The following is a 6,062-nucleotide window of genomic DNA, read 5'->3' as shown; positions in this document are numbered from 1 at the left end:
CTGTGAGGGTTTACACTGGAACACTTAGACACCTGGTTCTTGTTTAAGCACTGAAATAGGCTGCCATTACAACTGCAGATAAAAATTGGGCACAGGGTCATTAGAGGATGAAAATGTTTGAAATAGGTTGGCTTTCTCAGATTTCGCAAAACAAAACTTCTTGGCCACTAGTGGTCACATATTTGTAATAGCTGTATTTCTGCTGTCTAATTTCATTCTCATATGTTTCATGACTCTTGAAAGTGTAAGAATACTGTTTTTGATCTGTTGTATATTGCTGTATGTTTGTAAGATTTGTTTTGTGAAAGCTGTTGCACAAATGGTGGTAGTCTTGGTGTTTAATTTGCACTGACAGCACAAAATAAAAGCATTGAACACATGAAAATGAGTGGTCATTTATCAATGGCAGGTTATGTTCCTAACAATTAGTCATCCAACAGCCTGGACTGAAGAAATGTAGCTGTCTTGGGTGGGATAAGGCTGCTCCAGCCTTCAATGACAAAGTAGCAAAAGCTTTCAGCATGAGAAAGAAGCTCAGTGGAAAGCTCTAGCTGTGCTTTTGTTGATAAGTTTAGGAAGAAAACATTGAATAGTCTGTGCATGTGAACTGCAATTCTTAGAAACGACTGTCTGCACAGGCTCTGTCCTTGATAGAGGACACTGTACATGCAAAATCAACAAGAAGTGGGTGTGAGCTGTGCCCTGCCTGCAGCCCTGGGGGCATCATGGTGGCATAGCCCTGTCCTGGGGTAACAAACAAGGGTGGGTTATGCCAGCTGAGTGCCAGAAGCCCTTAAAACCAGCAATGACACTGATTTTAACAAATCTTTTACTTCTTTGTAGAGGCAGTCTACTGAATACTCTGACTCTTTTCCAGGTGTTGGTGAACTCTGCAGCAATCTCAACCTCACAGGTGTTTATGCTGCTCCAGCTACAGGCTTCTCCTCAAATTCTGCTGCCTCCACTCCAGCCAGTGTCACAACAGCAGTTCCCCCACAAACAGCAGTTCAGCCAGTCGTAGTATCTCCCCTTTCTATAGGGAGGCCAGGTAGAGTGTGCATACTGTGGCTAATGGACTTGGATATGTCTTAAGGGTTTGGTTACATCTTCCCCTCCCACTTTATTTTTTCCTACCTATTCAAGACAAATGTTAAAAGGCTTTAAAACAAAACAAAAAAGGATCACTTGCTTTGGCTTAAAGTGACTTTTATAGTCCAGGAGGAAGCAGTTAATGACCTGCTATGCCACCTGGATGTTCACAAGTCTATGGGGCCAGATGGGATCCACCTGAGAGTACTGAGGGAGCTGGCAGAGGAGCTTGCCAAGCCACTTTCCATCATCTATCAGCAGTCCTGGTTAACAGGGGAGATCCCTGATGACTGGAGGCTTGCCAACGTGATGCCCATCTACAAGAAGGGCCGGAAGGAGGACCCGGGGAACTACAGGCCTGTCAGCCTGACCTCGGTGCCGGGGAAGATTATGGAGAGGTTCATATTGAGTGAACTCAACAGGCAAGTGCAGGTCAACCAGGGAATCAGGCCCAGCCAGCATGGGTTCACGAAAGGCAGGTCCTGCTTGACCAACCTGATCTCCTTTTATGACCTGGTGACCCGCCTGGTAGATGATGGAAAGGCTGTGGATGTCATTTACCTGGACTTTAGCAAAGCTTTTGACACCGTCTCCCACGATATTCTCCTTGGGAAGCTGGCAGCTCAAGGCTTGGACGGGAGTAGTCTTTGCTGAGTAAAAAAATGGTTGGGTGGCTGAGCCCAGAGAGTAGTGGTGAGTGGAGTTAAGTCCAGTTGGCAGCCAGTCACGAGCGGTGTTCCCCAGGGCTCTGTTTTGGGGCCAGCCTTGCTTAATATCTTTATTGATGATCTGGATGAGGGGATTGAGTGCACCCTCAGTAAGTTTGCAGATGACACCAAACTGGGTGGGAGTGTCGATCTGCTGGAGGGTAGGATGGCCCTGCAGAGGGACCTGGACAGGCTGGACCGATGGGCCGAGGCCAACTGTATGAGGTTTAACAAGGCCAAGTGTCGGGTCCTGCACTTCGGTCACAACAACCCCATGCAACGCTACAGGCCTGGGGAAGAGTGGCTGGAAAGTTGCCTGGTGGAAAAGGACCTGGGGGCGTTGGTAGACAGCCGGCTGAACATGAGCCAGCAGTGTGCCCAGGTGGCCAAGAAGGCCAACAGCATCCTGGCCTGTATCAGGAATGGTGTGGCCAGCAGGAGCAGGGAGGTGATTGTGCCCCTGTACTTGGCGCTGGTGAGGCCGCACCTGGAATACTGTGTCCAGTTTTGGGCCCCTCACTACAAGAAAGACACTGAGGTGCTGGAGCGTGTTCAGAGAAGGGCAACAAGGCTGGTGAAGGGTCTGGAGCACAGGCCTTATGAGGAGTGGCTGAGGGAACTGGGATTGTTTAGCCTGGAGAAGAGGAGGCTGAGGGGAGACCTTATTGCTCTCTACAACTACCTGAAAGGAGGTTGTAGTGAGGTGGGTGTTGGTCTCTTCTCCCATGTAGTTAGCGATAGGACGAGAGGAAATGGGCTTAAGCTGCGCCAGGGGAGGTTTAGGTTGGATATTAGGAAAAATTTCTTCACGGAAAGGGTGGTCAAGAATTGGAACAGGCTGCCCAGAGAGGTGGTGGAGTCCCCATCCCTGGAAGTGTTCAAAAAACGGGCAGATGTGGCACTTTGGGACATGGTTTAGTCTAGTCTACCCTTGATTGGCTTAGAGTAGACTTGGTAGTGTAGGTTAATGGCTGGACTGGATGATCTTAAAGGTCTTTTCCAACCTAAACGATTCTGTGATTCTATGACTTAGTAGTTGTAACTTCACTGCTGACTTCTTGCTTTCATGTTTTGAAGGGGACAGTTGCCCCTGAATTTGCATGGGAACTGGAGGTGTCTGCTTTGGGTTCCCCCCTCACCACCTTTAGTCATCAATGCCAAGAGTTTCACTTGAAAGTTCTTTTCAGAAGGCAGAATTTCATGGCAGCTCCCTTCTCCCCCTGTTTCCTACAGTTAATTTTCCTTTTGAGATACTGTTTAGGGCTGTAAAAGAAAACTTGGCTATTCAGCCTGCTTGTCCTTTTGACAGCAAGATTCAGCTTGTCCTAATGTGTAGTGCTCAGACTGGCACAGAAATACTCAGGATATGAGTTGGAGTTTAGTTATGGCTACCCGTGTTGTACACGATGCAGTGCCAACAGCTTCAACTATTTCTGTCTGCTGTGGCAGAGAGCATGGGGGGGAGCTAGTTTGGCAGTAGTGAGGGATGCTCTCCTCCAGTTCACTGCTCACAGGGTGGTGGAAACGTGGCACCTTACGAACCCTACCATCCTCAGAGGCGTAACCGTGGATTTGGGATGCCAAGGTATGAAGCCTTGAGAACCTGTCCGAGAACACCTCTCGTTTTCTCTTTGTTCTTGCTGCAGACCAGTTAGGAGAGAGTTTGTGCTGTTTAATAGGTAAAACTACAAATGAGTTCCATCTGAGAGGCACTTCCTGGTAATTGCACCTTTTACCCTTTAAACTTAGGGGATCTGCCCGATTTATAAACAGGCACAACATGGTTGGCCCTCAAATAGCATTCTACCCCAGTCCAGGAAAGAGATGCTATCAGAGCTATGACAATTTCTCCTGCAGGTCCTGGTAAGTGCATGTAAACCTCTTTACAAAACTTTGCTCTAAAAGAGCTGGGGAGGGTGGTGGGAGAGGTCTGTGGAGGGCTGAGTTGGCTGTTAGCAGCACAGGAACGAAACAAGGGGTTTATTGTGCGTCTCCAAAAAGAACAGAGTTAAAATGGAGCACCGAATCCAAGGTGAACCCGCAGATAACGGTGATTCTTGACCTCCTTTCTTGTTTTTAAAGCTCGTACAGCCGTAGCCGCCGTCAGATGCAGTGTGTGAATAAGGAATGTCAGTATGGGTTTGTACCAGAGAATGGAGAGGAGCCTCAAGGACCAGAAGAAACTATAACTTTCTATGAAATTGAAGGAGAGGATGACAGTGCTTTTCCTGCTTTGCCAGTAAGTTATGAACAAGGGGTATGTTAAAACCTCTCAAGGTGGGGGTGGGGGACGCTGTACAAATGCACTGTACAAATGTGCTGTGGATGTCTGTCTAGCTCTAAATATTGTGGGAGAAAGCTTTTCACTTGTTTGCCACACTGTAAGTTATCGTTTGTGTAACTAGATTCAGAAGCTGTATAGTGACAGCCTGGCTTGTTCCTATGAATTTATAGTTGTGATGTCTGGGGCTAGCACGTTGTTCCCAAAACAGTTTCTTCTGCTACAGACATGGGAGAAAATTCCAAATGTAGCCTTCTCTTAGAAGAGTCTTTCTGTCGGCTTGTAGGTGAAGTGGCACAGTGTATTGTTAAGCTTTAAAATGAATCTTTTTCCTGTGTTTGTAGTCTAAGCCTAGTACAAAGCTGGATATGCTATGAAATTGGTGTTTAGGTGTTTGAATAGGAAAGCAGATCTTTTTTTTTAAAAAAAACGTGGTAGGCTTGAAATTTTTTTGTTTTTTCCTGTGTTGAAGCAGTGAAGTTAACAACTGTTGGAGGTGTATTTAAATGAGAGAGAGAGGGGATCTGCTCAGGGCTGTTTGAGCAGCAGCCATTTTTTAATTTGTTCTCACTGTAGTCTTGGCTCTGATTTTCCTCCAAGAGTGTCAAGGAACAGGGACAGATTGTCCTGCAACTTTTTTTCTTTTTCCGACATGAAATCAATACAGCTTTCTAGCTTTTCCTCCCCATTGCTAGACTATATACCTGCAGCTCCTGCCGAATAGTTTTTCATGTTCATTCAGTGACTTTGTTATTGTCAATGCCAAAGCCTTTTCTCTGTCTCTTCCTTGTCTTGTTTAGTAAAGGAATATTACATTTCCTGGGGAAAGATGCATCTCGCAGGAAACTCTGCCATCCTACTAGAGGCCTGGTGGGAGAAACTTCTGACTTACCACCTCTGCTTCAACCTTGGAAATCTTGTTGCCAGAGGGCAAAAGTAACTCCAGAAATGAGCACCGGAGGCCTTGAAAACCAGCAAAGACACGTATTTAACAAATCTTCTTGACTTTCACATGACTTCAGTATTTGGGTCTCTGAGCTAGATTCTGAAAGTCATGGCTGCCAGTTCTTGTAGGGAACTTGAGTCCTCCAAATTAAAACGCAGCCTGTTTCAGATAAGGAGATGACGTCAGTAGCTTCAGACTGTGGCACAATTGCTATTTGCCAAAGTTGAAATGAACTCTGTCGCCCCATGCTGTTAGTGATTCCCCCCCCCACCCCTTTTCCTTTGCACATAGCTAAGTGTTGGTGAAAAGCAGATTCACTGCAGAATTGGGAGGGGGGAAAAGTGTATTTCCTTCGGTATCCCTTTTAAGTAACCATGGAAGCAAAAACATAGTAGGAAAAAGTGACTCCCTACAGTTCTATCTTAAATTCATGCAGCACTTTTGGTGTTGATCCTGTTTCCTTAAACTCTTAAACTTTTTTTTTTTTCTCCTTAAGGGAAGATGCTAATATAATTCTCTGTCCAGAGGGTTGCAAGCTTGGCTTCTGGTTTGTCTCCTCAAATCTCCAATTGCTGTGCTTAACAATTTAGTAATGGCTTTTCAAGATGGAGGAGACAGGTAAACAGTCAAAGCATGATGAAAATGACCTCTGAATAGCTGATTTGATGATGAGGTGCTGTGCTGGTTTAAAAAAAAAAAAAGACAAATATGCACACAGAATGATATTACAAAGTGTAATTGGTGGCAGTTAGGACCTTGGCCTTTGTATTTCTGCCTCTGGAGGAGCACTCAACTTGCACAGACATTTCTTGGAAAAGGCAGAAGATACCACAGGATTTTTTTTTCCTCCTTTCTCTGAAAAAGCATTTACTAGACTAACCTCTTAAAGGAACCAGTAAAGCATGTGACTTATTTTATGAACTTTAAAATGGAACAGACTTAAGAAGTACAGTCTCCATGATGGAGTCATCAAGTGTGTTTCCACCTCAGTCACGAGTGCCATCTGTCATATCCTAAACAGTTGCTGTCAAGCACCAAA

Source organism: Pelecanus crispus, chromosome 13 (assembly GCF_030463565.1).
Source record: "Pelecanus crispus isolate bPelCri1 chromosome 13, bPelCri1.pri, whole genome shotgun sequence".
NCBI classification, from domain to species: domain Eukaryota; kingdom Metazoa; phylum Chordata; class Aves; order Pelecaniformes; family Pelecanidae; genus Pelecanus; species Pelecanus crispus.
Note: the sequence above shows the minus strand (reverse complement) of the source record.